General features: G+C 37.8%; 1 pseudogene; it reads right to left on the bottom strand.

Annotated features, from left to right (window-relative positions):
• The window catches only part of LOC120874838, a 48,010-nt pseudogene extending 25,726 nt beyond the window's left edge, over nt 1-22,284 (bottom strand).
• Nucleotides 22,285-23,144: the final 860 nt, after the last annotated feature.

Raw genomic sequence — 23,144 nt, 5'->3', positions numbered from 1 at the left:
AGTACTAGAAGCTGAAAATACCATGGTTAAGAGCCATGTTTGATGTTCATATGTGGTTTTTTTTTTTTCCTTTCATCTCTGTGCAGACCCATCTGTTTGATGGCAGAATGCCTATACACAAGGTAGTATGCCTGTCTCTTTGGAGGGTAATAAAGCTAATTAAGAGTGGTTCTCAGTGGGAAAACTGCCAAATGTTACAAGGACCATCTCCTTGTTGAGGCTTCTCTTTTGTCTCTGTATTTCCACATTGAATATAAAGACTCCTTGAATCAATCTAATTCTTGAATTTTCCTTTTTCTCCTTTTTGTTTGGCAGGAACTACTTGGACATGGGCTATAAATTCATAGAGCCCATATAAATTCATGTCCCATGAAGGACATATCAAAAGGACATCTTTAAAGGATACTATGGGCAGTGTATATTGATCATACTCATTCTGAAAGAAAATTATCAATGAAATCAGTTACAGTTTAGAAAGATAATAAAGTCATTTTTCTTTAGATTCATCTTTTCTTAATATATTTCAGCAGAAGCAGTACTCAAGCACATATAAATAAAACAAGCTATGAAATGCATAAAGACATAGAGAACAGTGAATAACCAGTAGTTAAATTAAATCATTATAGGTACAAAATTGATCAGGTGAAAATGTAATACACTGGAAACCAGATTTCTAAGCCATAGATCACGAGGTCAGAAAGAAATCTAGTGAGGTGTCAGTGAAAAAAGGAAAGATAATCATAAAAGCATCTGCAGATAGATAGTGAAGGCTAAACGTTATGAAATTACTCATCTTTGTTAGGAGTTTTAGAAATTAAACTGAAATCAATGTATATTTATAAAGCATTTATTCATGCTGGATGATGGTAGTTGGGGACTATTGGGAAGATACTAGAATAAACCTCAACACTGGCCCTTAAGGACCATATAATCTAATAAAGTAAGCTAAAAAAATTACTTTTGATGTAAGACAGAGCAACCTATACATGCTAAATAATGGAAAATATCACGTTTTGGAAACACAAAGGAGGAAATATTTATGATCATTTCACCATGGAAGACTTCCAAAGAAGAGGTCACAGATGAGTTGAGTTTTTAAGGAAACAGTGTTTTCCAGTTAGCAAAGAATAAATGGGAACCAGGAGGAAATACTAAGCTAAAGGTCACTGTGAGTAAAGGAATGGAAGTTAAGGTTTGCTTTTGAAGGGTTAAAAGATGCTTGCTCCTTAGAAGAAAAGCAACGACAAACCTAGACAGTGTATTAAAATGCAGAGACATCACTTTGCCAACAAAGGTCTGTATAGTCAAAGCTATGGGTTTTCCAGTAGTCATGTATGAATGTGAGAGCTGGAAAAAGACTGAACACTGTAGCATTGATGTTTTTGAACTGTGGTGCTGGAGAAGACTCTTGAGAGTCCCTTGGACAGCAAGATCAAACCAGTGCATCCTAGAGGAAATCAGTCCTGAATATTCACTGGAAAGACTGATGCTGAAGCTGAAGCTCCAGTACTTTGGCCACCTGATGGAAGAGCCAACTCACTGGAAAAGACCCTGAGGCTGGGAAAGATTGAAGGCAGGAGAAGGGGAGGACAGAGGATGAGATGGTTGGATGGCATCACTGACTCAATGGACATGAGTTTGACAAACTTTAGGTGATTCTGAAGGACAGGGAGGCCTTGTGTGCTGCAGTCCATGGGGTCGCAAAGAGTCAGACATGACTGAATGACTGAACAACAGGAGGAAATACTAAGCTAAAGGCCATCATGAGTAAAGGAATGGAGGTTAAGGTTTGCTTTTGAAGGGTTTTCACCATGAGAAATCTTGAAAGTGTTACCAAATCAAACTTGGTTCTACTCATCAATTCACAGTAAAGCCAGTCTGTGGATAGCAGGTTGTAGTCAAAGAGAGTGTAATGTTTATTGGAAGTGCCTAACCAGGAGTCTGGGGCATCTAATCCTGGAAAACCTCAAACTCCCCAGTGGGTTTCAGGGAAGCATTTTTAAAGGCAAGGTGAAGAGGGGAGTCTTGGGTATGTGATGTGCTTGTGCACAGCTCTCTGATTGGTGGATAGTGAGATATCAGGGTAGTATCGTAGAGCTTAACATTACGAGTCCTCTGGTTTCAGAGAGTGTGGCATCTATGTGCTCATGGTCATCAAGTAGCTAATTTTGGACATTTGGTAGGGGTTTCAGCATCATAAACTTAGGGAATGTGCATCAGATACTTATCTAGGTACTTTTCAGAGGAACTAATGATTCTATGACTTCCATATGGCTGATTTACTGTTTAAATCCTTACCAGAGCCCTGACCCAATTGCTGTTTTTGTTTCCATATGTCCATGTCCTTTCAATCCTTAATTCTTGAGCCAGGCTCTTGTGACTCAGAGGAGGCCTGGCAGATTGTAGTTTTCTATAAACAGGAGACAGGCAGAGGATGTGGGGGGGAGGGTGTCCCAGGAAGGCCCCGAAGGGTCCTGCTCAGTTCCCAAAGCAGTGGGGATACAGCGCAGGCTCAGTGTGAACAGCAGAGAATCAGAACAGTTATTTTAGAGAGGTAACTTTGGCAGCAGCATGAAACATGTTTAGGAGAGGCGAGAAACTCAAATTATAGGTGACTATTTTAGGGGAAAGTTACTGTGACAAAATCCCTCTTTGGTACTATCTGCCACTTGGAAGGTATAAATCTCTTTAAAACCATCCAGTCCAGTTTGTGTGGGCAGACAAGAAATTTGAACTTTAGATGCAGATTGATTAGCTGAATAGATCTTAATAGAAGAGCAAGAGTTGTAAACATTGTATACAGTTTACATACCATGGAATGAAATAGAGGAGCTTTATATAAAATATAGATAGTAATAATATAAAATCAATATATGAGTTATATTTCTTGATGTGGTAACAGCCACCATATATGATTATATTTCTTAAACATTTTTTCCTGTAGTGAATGGTAAGTAAAGACAACGAGGCTTTATTCTACTTTACTTCTTAGAATAATTTACATAATGGGCTTATGGAAGAGGAGAGACATTAAAAAAAAAAAATAAAAAGAGTTAAGTAATGAAAAATAAATCTGATCACCCAACCATCAGAAATAAGGGAAAGAAGGAGATTTAAAAGCAGGTAGCAGTACTTGTAGGTGTATCGAATAGAGACTGAAAGAAGGTCTTTTTAACTTCATTTTACCATTTACCACATTTCAAGATGAAATTTGCCAATGACATCACCCTACTCAAAAGTGGTTATATTGCCTCAGGGAGCTTATCTGAGCCTGAGGTTGCCCAGTGGAGACGAAAACGGAAAGATTAGATAAGTGTGTTTGTTCTAGCAATGTATAATTCTGTGAAAATTCAAGGTCTTCTAGTATTGTTAATTAATAGCTTCATGAATTCCACTTCAGCTTTTTCCCCATAGGTTTTACTCCTTTGTGCTTCTATACTCTCATCCCAGGTAACCCAAGTGTATTAACATTTAATGCATGGTGGATGTGTATCCATGGAGAAGCCTATTTGGGGTAAGCAGACTTGAATTACAAGAAACCAGAACAGTATTATGCAAATGTCCCATTAAAATTACCCTAAAATTGAATTTAAATTATACCTTTCCACATAGAATTAGGCTTTAAAAATGAGGATAGATTTGAAATGCACTGGGTATTGAAAGATCTCTGTGGCTCTGCCTTTGCAGCCAGAAGAAAGGTAATAGGCAACAAGACAATTCAAAGAAAAAGAGACAGAAGCACATGGAAAGAGCCTAATAGGAATGGGAGACCAAAGAATCATTAACAGCTGATGCAACATTTTAAGGCACAAATTTTCCTACATATTTCATTAATAATAATCTTATTGCATTGCTGCAATGCCTTTATATTTCTTCCCTAGGAGAATATGTTGCCAGTAAGCACTTTGAGTATAGTAGTATAGAAATTACAGTCTTTCTATTATACTTATCAAGACTATTTACTGGGTCTTCTAAAACAGGCTTAATTAACCTGAAGATAATTACTTGTCTTATGTTTGGAAAAATCTCCATTATTCAAAGGACAAATATTTTCATTGTTATGAAGGACAAAAATAAAGATACCTTATTTAGGCATAAATCATGGGTATCAGTTCAGTTGCTCAGTCGTGTCTAACTCTTTGCAACCCCATGGACTGTAGTCTGCCAGGCTCCTCTGTCCATGGGATTTTCCAGGCAAGAATACTGGAGTGGGTTGCCATTTCTTCTCCAAGGGATCTTCCCGACCCAGGGATCGAACCCAAGTCTCCCTCATTACAGGCAGACGCTTTACCATCAGAGCCACCAGGGAAGCCCTAATCATGGGTATGGAAGGTAATAATACCATTTAAAACTCACTGTTCTTAAATCATTGGAATTATGCAAATATTTAAATGCTATAAATTGGATGAAAGGTTTGATTTCAGTTAGATATGGATAGCACACTTTGTCTGATAAAGGGGCACAGCCTTCCAGGGCATAATCCATTTCTTGGAAAGAACTTCTTTTCCTGCTCTTTCTCAGTCATCTTTGAATATGCCTTTAAGGACAATCCAGTCAATCAAGTCCAATCTGGTCTGTTGGGGTAGTACAGGGCACCTGCAGCAGTTGCCTCCAATTTCCTGTAGCTGGATGCTACTATTCTTACCTTCCATTGATTAACGGTCTTATAATCAGTATTACTGACAGAAGACGAAGAAGAACTAAAGAGCCTCTTGATGAAAGTGAAAGAGGAGAGTGAAAAAGTTGGCTTAAAGCTCAACATTCAGAAAACTAAGATCATGGCATCCGGTCCCATCACTTCATGGCAAATAGATGGGAAAACAGTGGAAACAGTGACAGACTTTATTTTGGGGGGCTCCAAAATCACTGCAGATGGTGACTGCAGCCAGTAAATTAAAAGATGCTTGCTCCTTGGAAGAAAAAGTATGACCAATTTGATCAAAATAAATAAATTTGTATTAAAAAATAAATAAGTTTAAAAAAGGAAAAAAAACCCCACAAAAATCAGAGATATTACTTTGCCAACAAAGGTCTGTCTAGTCAAGGCTATGGTTTTTCCAGTAATCATGTATGGATGTGAGAGTTGGGCTATAAAAAAAGTTGAATGTTGAAGAATTGATGCTTTTAAACTGTGGTGTTGGAGAAGACTCTTGAGAGTCCCTTGGACTGCAAGGAGATCCAACCAGTCCATCTTAAAGGAAATCAGTCCTGAATGTTCATTGGAAGGACTGATGTTGAAGCTGAAACTCCAGTACTTTGGCCACCTGATGTGAAGGGCTGACTCATTTGTAAGGACCCTGAGGCTGGGAAAGATTGAAAGCAGGAGGAAAAGGGAAGACAGAGGATGAGATGGTAGGATGACATCACCAACTCAATGGACATGAGGTTGAGTAAACTCCAGGAGATGGTGATAGACAGGGAGGCCTGGCATGCTGCAGTCCATGGGATCACAAAAAGTCAGACATGACTGAGTGACTGAACTCAACTGAATTGGTATTACTGTTGGGGTGGGCATGCTTATCTGAAAACCTCAAAGTGGGAAAATAGTGTGGGAGTGATTCACATTTTACCACTCTATTTTTTGTTCAGGATAGACATTAATAATCAATCACAGCAGTGTTTTCCATTGAGTCAGGGTGTGGCTTCAGATCCTACTTAACACAGAATTCTGGAGAGCCTCACTAGTCAACAAAATTTTCCATGAAAGAAAAAACCTGTTTTTTTTTTTTTTTTTAAATATATGTATAGATTTTAAAATCAGAAAACCTGGATTCTGGTCCCTGTTCTGCCACTTGGGCAAGCCTTCTCTGACTATACATGAGGTCAAATGGGATACAATTTTGTTATTTAGGTATAAGGTATCTATTCATTTTCAACCAGATTGGAAATGCATAACACAATGCTTGCTTCACAGCAGACACTTTTCCACCTTCCCTTCTTAGCCTTATTTAAGAATGAGTTGGGGAGCTTTCTGCTAACTTATGGTCCTTTCTTCTCCCATTCAAAGAGCAACTTAGAGAAACATTTTCATAAAGATTTAAGGGGTCCAAAATGTGACAACATTCCAAGTCTCCTCTCAATAGCTCTTGCTGCCAGTTGTTGTTCAGTCACTCAGTCATGTCTGACTCTTTGCAACCCCATGGACTGTACCTGGAACTTGCTCAAACTCACGTCCATAGAGTCAGTGATGACATCCAACCACCTCATTCTCTGTCGTCCCCTTCTCCTCCTGCCTTCAACCTTTCCCAGCATCAGGGTCTTTTCCAATAAGTCAGCTCTTCTCATCAGGTGGCCAAAGAATTCAGCTTCAGCATCAGTCCTTCCCAGTAATACTACATAATTAATCATCCATATGACCATGGTGGAGATTCCAACATTTCTGACGGTGTAGCCTTTCTATTGATAAGATCAGCATCTTGCTTTTGAAGATGACTGGTGTTTGGAGACTGGTGATACACACTTGGGGTGTGTATAATTCCAAAAGGATTCACAAAATTAGAAGCAAGTTAGATAGTGGCATTTGAAGGAATATTTTTAAGGTCTAAATGAAATATTAAATCTTTCAAGTTCTTTTAGTTAAGGGGAGTTCCAACAAATGGGATTTCTTGATTCTCTTTATAGTATCAGATCACCATATAGTTAATCTTGTACCTCAAAAACATTTATTTTCTACCTCAGTATGATGGCAAGTATACAAATAACAGCTAACTTGTGAATATGTGATTTTATTTCATCCATAGACTTCCCTGGTGGCTCTGGTAGCTCAGATTGTAAAGAATCTGCCTGCAATGCAGGAGACCTGGGTTCAATCCCTAGGTCAGGAAGATCCCCTCGAGAAAGGAATAACAACCCACTTCAGTATTCTTGCCTGAAGAATTCCATGGACAGAGGAACCTGCAGGCTGAAGTCTATGGGGTCCCAAAGAGCTGGACACGACTGAGCGACTAACACTTCCATGTTCTTTCATTTTCTAAAATAAGAGAAAGATATACTTTAGTTTCAGGTACTGTTTATTCCTCTGTTAACAGCTATTGAGCCTTCCAAGTGCCAGGCCCTGTACTGGAAAACTGTGTATATCTGCCTTCAAGGAGCTTAAGTTCTGATCAGGGAAAGAGATGGGTTATACACACCACTGTTTTGCATGGAAATACTAGAGATAAGTTACAGATATTTTGGAGCATAGGAGAGGAGGAGGATTTGTTTTGTCTTTTTACTTTCTTTTCTCTATATTTTTCAATCATCCGTGCTCTCAAGTCTCTCATCACTGTCAGTTGTAGTAAATCTCTCAGTAGCTTCTCTAAGAATGTTGAGTAACTAGGAAAATAGTCTCTTTAGTCATGCTTAGGGGACTCTATTTTGAAAAACATGATTGTACTTATTACTTCCAGTTTTTGAAGGACAACACCATATTTGTTACTCAGGAACTACTTTCAAAATACCTTGGCAACTTCATGGTCAAAGTTAAGAGAAAATAAAGGTGACTGTCTGCTATTCCTTTGAGCCTTCCCTTTCAGTTCTGGGTTCCAGCTTGAGAAAACTCTCATTTTCAGGATGTTGGCACGGAGTATGACCTCACTATTCAAGTGTAATCCTATTCTCTTTCACAGCATAGAGAGTTCATATTTGAACTTTTATGAGTATAATTGCCATAGAATGCCACAACCACAACTATCATGTAATAATAACTCCAAAATCCAGTTATCATATTAGTATTCCCTCTCTCTCTATTTATAAACATGGAGCAATTTCTGATTACTTGAGTCTCCTTGCAAATTTCTTTTATTCCTGGTTTCTTGATGGATTCTATTAAGCTAGTTAGAAATGTATTTTCTAGCATGGAAGTAAAGTTTCAAATACTTTTTGCCACATAAATGAGTGACACATACACAGAGACACATATTCACAAAAGCACTGATATTGAATAAAGAGAGCCCAGTTTTCTCAGCGTGTCCCATTTCAACAGTTAGCAAAACCTCCATCTTATGTAGCCTGTTGGTTGTAGAACTAATTATTTTGAGATTAGCCAGCATCTGGAATCTGATGCTCAAGAAGCTGGAGGATTAACTATTTAGAGGCTCAGCTGCAAAAGCAGGAATAATCTACTAGCCCTTGTAAAAGCTACAGTAAAACACAACTCCAGGGACTTTTCTGACAGTCCATTGTTTAATACTCCACACTTCCACTGCAGGGGACGCAGATTCAATCCCTGGTCAGGAAACTAAGGTCCTGCATGCTGTGCGGTGCAGCAAAAAAAAAAAAAAAAAAAAAAAAAAAGCTGGTCAAAATAGAGTACTGATCCCTAATTCATACCAAATATCATTTCAAAATTTTGTCAGTCAAATTTCTATCCATAACCTGTGATAATTTTGAGACCAAAAATTAATAGCTCACTACAAAGTAATGTTTTCTTGAAGGGCCCTCAAGTGAGGAGATTGGCCTGGGTGCCTTAATGAACATGTGTGCATTTCCAGTAAGTCTTTCCTAACTTGATGAAAGAAATCCAGTGATAACACTCAACCTGACCCCCTCAGTCCTTGTCAGTATTTAACATGGAGTAACTATCTCGTCAGGCTTAGTTCATTGGTTCACTCATAGAAGGTAATGTTGTATTATAGTCATTTACGTACATGACAGCCCACTCAATGATGAGCCATACCTCATTGCTTATTCTCAAGCACGTTTCACAGGACCAGGTATATAGTCTACTATCATCCATTTGGTCTTTTGACTATTATGGTCTACTGAATAAGCTTAAACAGTCAATTTCTACCCAGAATCTTAATTGTCCCCACACCAAATCTTAACACTCCCCAGTTCATATTTTCTTCTGCTCAGTTCCTTTATTCATTCAGTGACTATATTCTTTGGTTTCTTTTCATAGTCTTATCAAACTCATAAGTTATTAAATATACTTACACAGCTGTCTTCATTTAACTGAAATATCCTTATTATTGGAATCTAAAAATAAAAAGATAATAAATAATCTTTGTCTTGAATGTACATTATTTTCCCCATCATAGGACATTTAATATAGAAGTTTCTATTTTTTGTGATGTCAAATCATTATAATATTCTTGTTATCTTTTTCTCTCAACCTCATCTCCACTCGAAAGAATATTACCAATTAATAAAATTAGAATTGGTAGTAGGAATAGTATAGCAAACAGAATAAACTGAATGAATTGAGATTGTAGCTTTGAGGCTAATATTTATTATTATGTTTATGAACTGAAGGGATATTTTCATTTTTTGAAAGAATACTCTTATAGAATCATCATGTAGCTATGGGAGAAAAAATATCTTTAGTGCTTTCTTCATTATTACTTTCTAAAATATGACTTTGAATTAATCTTACCTGGGTTTACTTTCTTCTCTCTCTCACTATAGCTCATTCCCTTATACTTAACTTCTCATTTGTTTTCCTCATTTCTAAAGTAGGAAAGCAAGTAATAATAGCTATGTTTCAAGGGCAATGTGAAGATTAAATTAAGCAAAGCAAATTCTTCTAACTGTACAATGATATACAAGTATATTTCTGTTATTTCCATTGTAGGAATGCTTAGGTATTATAAGATACACAAGGGACAAGTCTTATTTGGCAGCTGTCTTGTAACTCCAAATAAATTTATTTGTCATGTATTTACTGAGAGATTTACAGCCTCTAGAGAATTTTTTCTGTGAGAGTGATGCTTTTGATTTTTCTTTTGTTCTTTTCCCCTCACTCTGGCTAGTTGAAATCTCCAAAGACAAATAATGTCCTTGGCTGGGCAGCTAAGATGTAACTGAAGTTTCCAGGGATTTCTATAATATGGATTCAGCACTTATGGAAATTTAATTTTAAAATGGAAAATATCCCTTAACTAGAGAAATATCTGCTTAAAGTTTCCGGTTTAGAAATGATGACTGTCCTGAGGTCTGACATGCATTGCTGCCTTTGCTTTCTGTATGTTTTTCTATGTTTTAGGTCTATTTTCTTGGCCTAATGAGATTGCAAGCACCCCAGTGTCATTTTTATTTCTAGTATGTTGGTCTCTGTGAGAAGTTTTTATTTTGTTTTGTGACAAAGAAATAATAGCAATGATAATGACAGTCTTAGTTTAAATGTTGTCAAGTGGTACAGTTGAGAATTTAATTGGTAGAAATGATATTTTTATCACCGTGAAATAAATTATGCACAGGGAGAACTATTTTAGAAATAACCTTCCATAACAGAAAGGCTCTTTTGTACAGTACTCTTTAAATTTGGTTGAAAATCACTCGAGAACACCAAAAAAAATTTTTTTTCTTTAGACTAAAGCTTTATTTTTATTTCATTTCATATGGTCTATTGAATAGCCTTGTCACATCTGAGTGGTGTATTTTCTTTAAAACTACTAACAATACATATATAGACCTATGACATGAAGTGTATATGAATATTTGAAGTAGAGAAAAGCAGTAATTATTTAACTTAAAGAAATGACAGAGGTTTATAGTGCTTGCTATAAAGTAACAAACTATATCCAGTCATAGCCAGAGACCATTATTTAAAAGTTATTATCATACCATCATGATCTCTTCTGCACTTGCATTATTTTGCCACAAAACTCTAAAAAAAAGTTTTTAAGTTTCATGGCAGGCTGTAGATAATGATTATATTCAAGAATAAGAAATATTTGAAATTGATTTACATACAGATTTGTAGTGATCAAAATGAGTGTGAGATCTCCAGTTTTACCCTGTTACTTTGGAGGTTTTCAGAATAATTGCTCTCAGATATTCACATTTAAACCAAAAAACAGCATGATTGATTAGTCATTGAGTTGTTCATGCTGGGCCAGAAAATTTATCATGGAGACTTAGTTCTGAGATGAAGTTGAGCAAGAAATGCCTTTCAGAAATTTATAAGAAAATATTTTGACAGCTTTCCTTTGAGAAATGAGAGTATCAAGCTGAAACTTGTTAATGACAGGAATGAAATACCATACTTAACCAGATCAGTACTTGTAATTGCTCATAACATTTTTACTTTGGGCATACTCAGACCTAAAGTTATTTTTCCCCAGTCAAGTTTTGATTTAAATGGAAATTTACATTTTACAATGTGAAAAACATCCTACATACTTTTGAGCTCCATTGACCAAAATCTCAACATATATTTTATTACATTTTCATGACAATAACTATATGTAGCTGCAATTTTGCATGTATTTTTTCAGCCTTTTTAGTCACTGATATTTGTATGAATTTTATGTAAAATATTGCATGAAGTCATACATATATGGAATGTACACTATCCATGATAGGAACTTGGTATCAATAGAAAGAGATTCCCTGGTGGCTCAGCTGGTAAGAACCGCCTGCAATGTTGGAGACCTGGGTTGGATCCCTGGGTTGGGAAGATCCCCTGGAGAAGGCAACAGCTACCCACTCCAGTATTCTGGCCTGGAGAATTCCATGGACTGTATAGTCCATGGATTTGCAAAGAGTTGGACACAACTGAGCGACTTTCACTTTCACTTTCAGATCCCCTGTGGATAAACTGTTACTGTTACCATTAGAAAGATAGCTATTTTAAATAACCATCTCTAGTAGCTAACTATTATGTGTTTATGGTGATGGACAGGGGGGCCTGGCGTGCTGTGATTCATGGGGTCACAAAGAGTTGGACACGACTGAGAAACTGAACTGAACTGAACTGATTATGTATTTAGAAGAGTACAGCAAAAGAGGAAATGGAGATAGGGAAAACAGATAAATCTTGGAAGAGTTTTGTTTTAAGCTTACTCATAAGCCACTGGACAATAACAAAAAGATAAATATAAAATTGTGAAAGTGAAAGTCACTCAGTCATGTCTGAATCTTTGCAACCCCATGGACTGTAGCCTGCCCTGCTCCTCTGTCAGAATACTAGATTGGGATCAAACCTAGGTCTCCTGTATTGCAGGTGGATTCTTTACCATCTGAGTCACCAGGGAAGCCCAAAATATAAAATTAATTTAAGCTAATTTATGGAATAACATCACAGTGGATATCGAGTAGAGTTAAAGTGTGCATTTAGACTTTCAACAAATGATGCTGGAAAAACGACATCTGTAGAGAATAAATGAACCTTGACCCATACCATGTACCACATTAAAAATTATCATGAAATACCAAGTACCAGAGTGCATGCTAAGTCACAGTCATATCCAACTCTTTATGATCTTATGGACTGTAGCCCGCCAGGCTTCTCTGTCCATGGGATTCTCCTGACAAGAATACTAGAGTGGGTTGCCGTGTCCTCCTCCAGGGGATCTTCCCAACCCAGGGATCAAACTCGCATATCCTATGTCTTCCTCATTGGGAGGCAGGTTCTTTACCTCTAGTGCTACCTGGGAAGACCCAAGTACCAGAGACCTAGATGTAAAAGTTTAAAACTATAAACATCAAAGGAGAAAATCTTTGTATATTTGGCTAAGGTAAAGATGCATTAGACACAAAACAAAAAGTATGATTCATAAAAGAAATCAGTCCTTATCAAAGGTAAAAAAGAAATCTACTCATAAAGGAACTGTTAGTATAATAAAAAGACAAGCCCAGATTAGAAGACAGTATTTGTACAACTTTATATCTGATAAAGGGCTTCTATGCAGAATATGCAAGCTCTGGGAGTTTTTGATAGACAGGGAGGCCTGGTGTGCTGTAGTCCATGGAGGTGCAAAGAGTCAGACATGACTGAGAGACTGAACTGAACTGAGGCAGAATATATATACTGTAGATAACTCCAAAATAATAATAAGAAAATGAACAAAGCACCCACAATGAAAATGGCAAAGAATTTGAACAGACATTCACCAAAACAATACACAAATGGCAGATAAGCACTGAAAAAAAAAATGCTAAACACAAATAGTCATTACAAAAATGTAAATGAGATATCTCTACATACCAATTAGATAAAATAAACATACCAGACAATACACAAAGCTGATGAAAATGTAAAATAAGTAGAACTCGCACATGTTGTTGGTATAAATAAAAATTGCACAGCCACTTTAGAGAAGAGTTTGGCAGTTTTGCATAAAGTTAAGCATATACCCCATCCAGCCTACATCCAAATATTTAATTAAGAGAAATGAAAAGTTGTGATCATCCTAAAACCTGTACATGAATCTTTATAGCAGTTTTATTCATGACTATCAAAAACTGGCAACAACTTAAGTTCCTTCCACAGGGAGGCTTGGCGTGCTGCGATTCATGGGGTCGCAAAGAGTCGGACACGACTGAGCAACTGAACTGAACTGACTGATAAACAGATAAACAATAACATATCCATATAATGGTATGCTGCTCAGAAAAATAAATAAACAAAATAAAATGAAAACAAACTGATACTCAACATCACAGATAAATCTCCAATTATGGTATGTGAAAGAAGCCATACTCATAAGGCCACATAGTATATGATTCCATTTGTATGACATTCTGACAAAAAATATGTGAATTAAAAAAAAAAAAACAGATCAGTGGTTGCCAGGGGCTGAGAGTGGAAAGGTGTTGACTCTAAAGGGTACAAGAAAATTTGGGGGGATGATGTAAATGATCTATATTTTCAACATAGAGATGATTCCCTGAGTTCAGGCATTGGCCACAACTGATAGAGCTATATGTCTGAAAGGGTGAACTCCACTGCATATCTCAATAAACCTGACTCTCTCTCCTCCAAAAGAAAACTGACTTGGTTATCATTGGTGTATCCAGGGATATAGCCAGTTATCTTGATTACTGCTGAACCATATTACTTGGACACAAAATAGCTGTTGATAGAAAAGTTTCTCTTCATACCCTTACTCCAGTTAATAGATACAAAAAGAATGATAGAACAATAGTGTTTTTACAAATGTTTGCAGATCTAACCAAGAGGGTTAACAGCCTTGGGGACAGAGGTCCCTAAGTGGCAGGGGGAAGTGAACTGCAAGTGGCAGAGTTTTCTCTTTTTCTTTTCTCTTCTAATCTTGTGTTGCCATGACGACACCTGGTTCTGCCTGAACTTAACTTTATCTCAAATCTTGAGCTAACCAATGTGTTTTTCTTATGGAAATGTTTTTTTCTTAAGCTGTATTAACGAAACCCTATTTGCTTGGAAATCTGCCTTTCTTCAAGACTTATGTCAATTGTTTTATGGCCCATGACTCCCCTTGTGCCTTTCTATCTCAGAATGTACGTTGTGGGAGAGGGGCCTGGTGCCACTCTCTCAGTCTTGACATATTTCTTTTGTCTGATTAGCAGCTTACTAACAGGTATGAAATGCCTTGGCTAAAAACTAGCAAGGGGGCACTCTTTTTGTCCCCTTCTGATGTTGATGTCAGAAGCTTTATCTGTCTCTTTTTACACTTTAATAAAACTTTGCTGGTGGTCCTAAGACGGTGGAGGAATAGGATGGGGAGACCACTTTCTCCCCCACAAATTCATCAAAAGAACATTTCAATGCTGAGTAAAATCTACAAAACAACTTCTGAATGCTGGCAGAGGACATCAGGCACCCAGAAAAGGAGATCATTGTCTTCAAAAACAGGTAGGAAAAATATAAAAGACGAAAAAAGAGACAAAGAAGGGAGGGAGGGAGCTCCATCCCGGGAAGGGAGTCCCATCCCAGGAAGGGAGTCTTAAAAAGAGAGAAGTTTCCAAACACCAGGAAACACTCTCACTGCCAAGTCTGTGGCGAGCCTTGGAAGCACAGAGGACAACATAACAGGGAAGAAAAATAAATAAATAATTAAGACCAACAGATTACGAGCCCAACGGTAACTGCCCCAGTGGAGAAGCAGCGCAGATGCCTGCATCCATCACTAGCAAGTGGGGGCTGGGCAGGGAGGCGTGGGCTGCAGGGCTTTTTAAGAATCAGACCGGAATGCCCCGAATGTAACCAGAGTGAACTAACTTGGGCTAGCATACCAGACTGTGGGATAGCTACCATGCGAAAAGCTCTAACATAAGACACCACCAGGACTGCGCACAGAACAAAGGACAGAACAGAAATAGCCGGCTGCAGACCATCCCCCGCTGGTGACAGGCAGCCAGAGCTATAAGGGCTAGAAGGGGGCAATCGCAGCCCTGGAGAGACTTTACTTACCAAACTGCAAGAAGGCTTCTTTGCTAACTAAGACTTCTTGGGGTTCTGGACAGTCACCATCTACCTGACAAGAGGCACCAGCAGTACACCCAGAAAACTGAGCAGCAGGGAAAGGCAATAAGTCGCAGCAACCGTGCTTGCCAAACACCTGAGCTACTCGGTTCTGGGAAGGGCACAAAACGCAGGCCCAACCGAATCTGCACCTCTGAGGGCTACCTGAGAGCCAAGCCTGAGCAGCTTAGACCAGGGAGGTGCATGCAGCCTAGGGCCATCCTCAGACGGTCCCCAGCGGAGCAACATAGAGCCTGAGTGGTGTGTGCTGTGTGCAGGGGCATGCCCAGTGTGGCTGAGACACTGGGAGCACACGCCAGTGTTATTTGTTTGCAGCATCCCTCCCTCCCCACAGCATGACTGAACAAGTGAGCCTAAAAAAAAAAAAAAAAAGTGCCCACCACCGCCCCCCTTGTGTCAGGGCTGAAATCAGACACTGAAGAGACCAGCAAACAGAAGAAGCTAAACAGAGGGAACCACCTTGGAAATGACCCCACACTGCCCACAACAACAGAGAAAGTCCCAGAAATATCTTTACTATTATTACGTCCATTCTCTCTCTCTCTCTTTTATTTTTTGTTGATGTTGTTGTGTGATTGTTTTTTCTTCTCCTTTTTAAAAAAACTTTCTTAAATTTTAAGTCCTCTATTTCTCCTTTAATTTTAATTTTTATAACCTACTATCATTTTTCAAAAAAAGACTATTTTTAAAGCAAATGCCGTATTTTTTTTGTGTGTGTGGTTGTTGTTGTTTGTTAATAATTCTCGTGACTTTTTTTTTTCTTGTTCTTCTTCTTTAATATTGTATTTTTGAAAATCCAACCTCTACTCTAGATTTTTAATCTTTGCTTTTTGGTGTTTGTTGTCAATTTTGTACATTTAAAAACCCAATCTTCAGTACCCAATTTTACCTGAGAGTGAGATTACTGGCTTGACCACTTTCTCCTCTTTTGGACTCTCCTTTTTCTCCACCAAGTTGTCTCTGTCTCCTCCCTCCCCCTTCTCTTCTCTACCCAACTCTGTGAATCTCTGCGTGTTCCAGACGATGGAGAACACTTAGGGAACTGGTTACTGGCTGGATCTGTCTCTCTCCTTTTCATTTCCCTCTTGTATCCTCCTGGCCACTTCAGTCTACTTCCTCCCTCTCCTATTCCCTGTATAACTCCATGAACATCTCTGAGCAGTCCAGAATTTGGAGCACACATAAGGAAGTGATTACTGGCTAGCTAGCTCTCTCCTCTTCTGATCCCACCTCATCTCATTCCAGTCACCTCTAACTACCCCCTCCCTCTTCTCTTCTCCATGTAACTTAGAGAACCTCTCTGGGTGTCCCTCAATGTGGAGAAACTTTTCACCTTTAACCTAGATGTTTTATCATTGGTGCTGTATAGATGGAGAAGTCTTGAGGCTACTGTAAAAATAAAACTGAAAACCAGAAGCAGGAGGCTTAAGTCCAAATCCTGAGAACATCAGAGAACTCCTGAATCCAGGGAACATTAATCAATAGGAGATCAATAAATGCCTCCATACCTACAATGAAACCAAGCACCACCCAAGGGCCAACAAGTTCCAGAGCAAGACATACCATGCAAATTCTCCAGCAACACAGGAACACACCCCTGAGCTTCAATATACAGGCAGCTCAAGTTACTCCAAAACCATAGACGTCTCATAACTCATTACTGGACACTTCATTGCATTCCAGAGAGAAGAAATCCAGCTCCACCCACCAGAACTCCAACACAAGCTTTCCTAACCAAGAAACCTTGACAAGTCACTGATACAACCCCACCTACAGTGAGGAAACACCATAATAAAGAGAACTCCACAAATTCCCAGATTACAGAAAGGCCACCCCAAATGCAGCAATATAACCAAGATGAAGAGACAGAGGAATACCCAGCAAATAAAGGAACAGGAGAAGTGCCCTCCAAACCAAACAAAAGAGGAAGGGATAGGGAATCTACCTGACAAATAATTCTGAATAATGGTAGTGAAAATGATCCAAAATCTTGAAATCAAAATGCAATCACAGATAAATAGCCTGGAGACAAGGATTGAGAAGATGCAAGAAAGGTTTAACAAGGACGTAGAAGAAATAAAAAAGAGTCAATAGACAATGAATAATGCAATAAATGAGATCAGAAACATTCTGGAGGCAACAAATAGTAGAATATCAGAGGCAGAAGATAGGATTAGTGAAATAGAAGATAGAATGGTTGAAATAAATGAATCAGAGAGGAAAAAAGAAAAATGAATTAAAAGAAATGAGGACTATCTCAGAGACCTCCAGGACAATATGAAACGCTCCAACATTCGAATTATAGGAGTCCCAGAAGAAGAAGATAAAAAGAAATACCATGAGAAAATACTTGAGGAGATAATAGTTGAAAACTTCCCTAAAATGGGGAAGAAAATAATCACCCAAGTCCAAGAAACCCAGAGAGTTCAAAACAGGATAAACCCAAGGTGAAACACCCCAAGACACATATTAATCAAATTAACAAAGATCAAACACAAAGAGCAAATATTAAGAGCAGCAAGGGAAAAACAACAAATAACACAAAAGGGGATTCCCATAAGGATAACTGCAGATCTTTCAATAGAAATCCTTGAGGCCAGGAGGGAATGGCAAGACATACTTGAAGTGATGAATGAAAATAACCTACAGCCCTGATTACTGTACCCAGCAAAGATCTCATTCAAATATGAAGGAAAAATCAAAAGCTTTTCAGACAAGCAAAAGCTGAGAGAATTCAGCACCACCAAACCAGCTCTCCAACAAATGCTAAAGGATATTCTGTAGACAGGAAACACAAAAAGGGAATATAAATCTGAACCCCAAACAATAAAATAAATGGCAATGGGATCATACTTATCAATAATTACCTTAAACGTAAATGGGTTGAATGCCCCAACCAAAAGGCAAAGACTGGCTGAATGGATACAAAAACAAGACCCCTATATACGTTGTCTACAAGAGACCCACCTCAAACAAGTGACACATACAGACTGAAAGTGAAGGGCTGGAAAAAGAAATTCCATGCAAATAGAGATCAAAAGAAAGCAGGAGTGGCAATACTCATATGCAATAAAATAGACTTTAAAACAAAGGCTGTGAAAAGAGACAAAGAAGGCCACTACATAATGATCAAAGGATCAATCCAAGAAGAAGATATAACAATTATAAATATATATGCACCCAATATAGGAGCACTGCAATATGTAAGACAAATGCTAACAAATATGAAAGGGGAAATTAACAATAACACAATAATAGTGGGAGACTTTAATACCCCACTCACACCTATGGACAGATCAACTAAACAGAAAATTAACAAAGAAATGCAAATTTTAAATGATACAATAGACCAGTTAGACCTAATTGATATCTATAGGACATCTCACCCCAAAACAATGAATTTCACCTTTTTCTCAAGTGCTCATGGAACCTTCTCCAGGATAGATCACATCCTGGGCCATAAATATAACCTTGATAAATTCAAAAAATTTGAAATCATTCCAAGCATCTTTTCTGACCATAATGTATTAAGATTAGATCTCAATTACAGGAGAAAAAGTATTAGAAATTCCAACATATGGAGGCTGAACAACATGCTTCTGAATAACCAACAAATCACAGAAGAAATAAAAAAAGAATCAAAATATGCATAGAAACGAATGAAAATGAAAACACAACAACCCAAAACCTGTGGGACACTATAAAAGCAGTGCTAAGAGGAAAGTTCATAGCAATACAGGCATACCTCAAGAAACAAGAAAAAAGTCAAACAAATAACCTAATTCTACACCTAAAGCAACTAGAAAAGGAAGAAATGGAGAATGCCAGAGTTAGTAGAAGGAAAGAAATCTTAAAAATTAGGGCAGAAATAAATGCAAAAGAAACAAAAGAGACCATAGCAAAAATCAACAAAGCCAAAAGCTGGTTCTTTGAAAAGATAAATAAAATTGACAAACCATTAGCCAGACTCATCAAGAAACAAAGGGAAAAAAATGAAATCAATAAAATTAGAAATGCAAATGGAGAGATCATAACAGACAACACAGAAATACAAAGGATCATAAGAGACTACTATCAGCAATTATATGCCAATAAAATGGACAACGTGGAAGACATGGACAAATTCTTTGAAAAGTACAACTTTCCAAAACTGAACCAGGAAGAAATAGAAAATCTTAGCAGATCCATCACAAGCATGGACATTGAAACTGTAATCAGAAATCTTCCAGCAAACAAAAGCCCAGGTCCAGACGGCTTCACAGCTGAATTCTACCAAAAATTTCAAGAAGAGCTAACACCTATCCTACTCAAACTCTTCCAGAAAATTGCAGAGGAAGGGAAACTTCCAAACTCATTCTATGAGGCCACCATCACCCTAATACCAAAACCTGACAAAGATACTACAAAAAAACAAAACTACAGGCCAATATCACTGATGAACATAGATACAAAAATCATCAACAGAATTCTAGCAATCCGAATCCAAAAACACATTAAAAAGATCATACACCATGACCAAGTGGGCTTTATCCCAGGGAGGCAAGGATTCTTCAATATCTGCAAATCAATCAATGTAATTCATCACATTAACAAATTGAAAAATAAAAGCCATATGATTATCTAAATAGATGCAGAGAAGGCCTTTGACAAAATTCAACATCCATTTATGATAAAAACTCTCCAGAAAGCAGGAATAGAAGGGACATAGCTCAACGTAATAAAAGCTATATATGATAAACACACAGCAATCATTATCCTCAATGGTGAAACATTGAAGGCATTTCCCCTAAAGTCAGGAACAAGACAAGGGTGCCCACTTTCACCACTACTATTCAACATAGTTCTGGAAGTTTTGGCCACAGCAATCAGAGCAGAAAAAGAAATAAAAGGAATCCAAATTGGAAAAGAAGAAGTAAAACTCTCACTGTTTGCAGATGACATGATCCTCTACATAGAAAACCCTAAAGACTCCACCAGAAAATAACTAGAGCTAATCAATGAATATAGTAAAGTTGCAGGATATAAAATCAACACAGAGAAATCCCTTGCATTCCTATACACTAATAATGAGAAAGTAGAAGAAGAAATTAAGGAAACAATTCCATTCATCATTGCAATGAAAAGAATAAAATACTTAGAAGTATACCTATCTAAAGAAACTAAAGACCTATGTATAGAAAATTATAAAACACTGATGAAAGAAATCAAAGAGGACACTAATAGATGGCGAAATATACCATGTTCATGTATTGGAAGAATAAGTATGGTGAAAATGAGTATACTACCCAAAGCAATCTACAGATTCAATGCAATCCCTATCAAGCTACCAGCGGTATTTTTCCCAGAGCTAGAACAAATAATTTCACAATTTGTATGGAAATATGAAAAATCTCGAATAGCCAAAGCAATTTTGAGAAAGAGGAATGGAACTGAAGGAATCAACCTGCCTGACTTCAGGCTCTACTGCAAAGCCACAGTCATCAAGACAGTATGGTACTGGCACAAAGACAGAACTACAGATCAGTGGAACAAAATAGAAAGCCCAGAGATAAATCCACACACCTATGGACACCTTATCTTCGACAAAGGAGGCAAGAATATACAATGGATTAAAGACAATCTCTTTAACAAGTGGTGCTGGGAAAACTGGTCAACCACTTGTAAAAGAATGAAACTAGATCACTTTCTAAGACCATACACAAAAATAAACTCAAAATGGATAAAGATCTAAACGTAAGACCAGAAACTATAAAACTCCTAGAGGAGAACATAGGCAAAACACTCTCCGACATAAATCACAGCAGGATCCTCTATGATCCACCTCCCTGAATACTGGAAATAAAAGCAAAAATAAACAAATGGGATCTAATGAAAATTAAAAGCTTCTGCACAACAAAGGAAACTATAAGCAAGGTGAAAAGACAGCCTTGTAAATGGGAGAAAATAATAGCAAATGAAGCAACTGACAAACAACTAATCTCAAAAATATACAAGCAACTTATGCAGCTCAATTCCAGAAAAATAAATGACCCAATCAAAAAATGGGCCAAAGAATTAAATAGACATTTCTCCAAAGAAGACATACAGATGGCTAACAAACACATGAAAAAATGCTCAACATCACTCATTATCAGAGAAATGTAAATCAAATCCACAATGAGGTACCACTTCACACCAGTCAGAATGGCTGCGATCCATAAGTCTACAAGCTATAAATGCTGGAGAGGATCTGGAGAAAAGGGAAGCCTCTAACACTGTTGGTGGGAATGCAAACCAGTACAGCCACTATGGAGAACAGTGTGGAGATTCCTTAAAAAACTGGAAATAGAACTGCCTTATGACCCAGCCATCCCACTGCTGGGCATACACACCGAGGAAACCAAAATTGAAAGAGACAGGGGTTCCCCAATGTTCATCGCAGCACTGTTTATTATAGCCAGGACATGGAAGCAACCTAGATGTCCATCAGCAGATGAATGGATAAGAAAGCGGTGGTACATATACACAATGGAATATTACTCAGCCATTAAAAAAAATACATTTGAATCAGTTCTAATGAGGTGAATGAAACTGGAGCTGATTATATAGAGTGAAGTAAGCCAGAAAGAAAAACACCAATACACTATACTAACACATATATACGGAATTTAGAAAGATGGTAATGATAACCCTGTATGTGAGACAGCAAAAGAGACACAGATGTATAGAATGGACTTTTAGACTCTGTGGGAGAGGGAGAGGGTGGGATGATTTGGGAGAATGGCATTGAAACATGTATACTATCAGGTAAGAAATGAATCGCTAGTCTAGGTTCGATACAGGATACAGATGCTTGGGGCTGGTGCACGGGGATGATCCAGAGAGATGATATGGGGTAAGAGATGGGAGAGGGGTTCAGGACTGGGAACTCGTGTACACCTGTGGCTGATTCACGTCAATATATGGCAAAACCAATACAGTATTGTAAAGCAAAATGAAGTAAAAATAAAAATTAAAAAAAATAAAATTAAACTTTGCTATACAAAAACTCGGAGTGTTCAAGCCTCACCTCTGGATCGAATTTCTCTCCTCTGGAGGCCACAGATCCTGGTGTCATTCACAGCTCGCAGCAGCAACATTTCATAATCATCAGTGGCTTCTAACAGCACATGAAGAGGATACACCAAATATAATCACTTCCTGAAAGAAGAATACACATCCTTTATTAACACATCTTGCTAAAAAAAAGTGAACTCAAATTAAGCCAATTGTAAATTATGTAAATACTCAATTTATGGGAAATATGGAGGAGAGAAAGACACATTAAACTTCATCTTGAAGACATGATAAACAAACTTCAGACTCTGGAAACTACAGGAAAGCTGTAGATTAAAAGAGACATAGAGACATGAAGGACAGATTAACCAATTTCAATGCATCAACCTTATTTGGACCCTGATTCAGACATACAAATTAAAAAAAAAATAAAGACTTTCAAGAGATAATGGAAATTTGATGAACACAAGATGGCCAAACTTTTAAAAAGTGATAATGATGTCTTTTTTTTTTTTTTTTAAGTTTTATCACATGGAGAGAAACACTGGATTTCCACAAATGAAATAATCAGTTCAGTTCAGTTGCTCAGTCTTTGCAACCCCATGGACTACAGCACACCAGGCTTCCATGTCCACCACCAACTCCTGGAGCTTACTCAAACTCATGTCCATTGAGTTGGTGATGCCGTCCAACAATCTCATCCTCTGTTGTCCCCTTCTCCTCCTGCCTTCAATCTTTCCCAGCTTCAGAGTCTTTTCCAGTGAGTCAGTTCTTCACATCAGGTGGCCAAAGTATGGAGTTTTGGTTTTAGCTTGAGTCCTTCTAATGAATATTCAGGACAGATTTCCTTTAGGATGGACTGGTTGGATCTCCTTGCAGTCCAAGGGACTCTCAAGAGTCTTCTCCAACACCACAGTTCAAAAGCATCAATTCTTCGGCACTC

Source organism: Oryx dammah, unplaced genomic scaffold, assembly GCF_014754425.2.
Source record: "Oryx dammah isolate SB20612 unplaced genomic scaffold, SCBI_Odam_1.1 HiC_scaffold_15, whole genome shotgun sequence".
NCBI lineage: Eukaryota > Metazoa > Chordata > Mammalia > Artiodactyla > Bovidae > Oryx > Oryx dammah.
The sequence above is the reverse complement of the archived record's forward strand: the minus strand, read 5'-3'. Positions and strand labels throughout refer to the sequence as shown.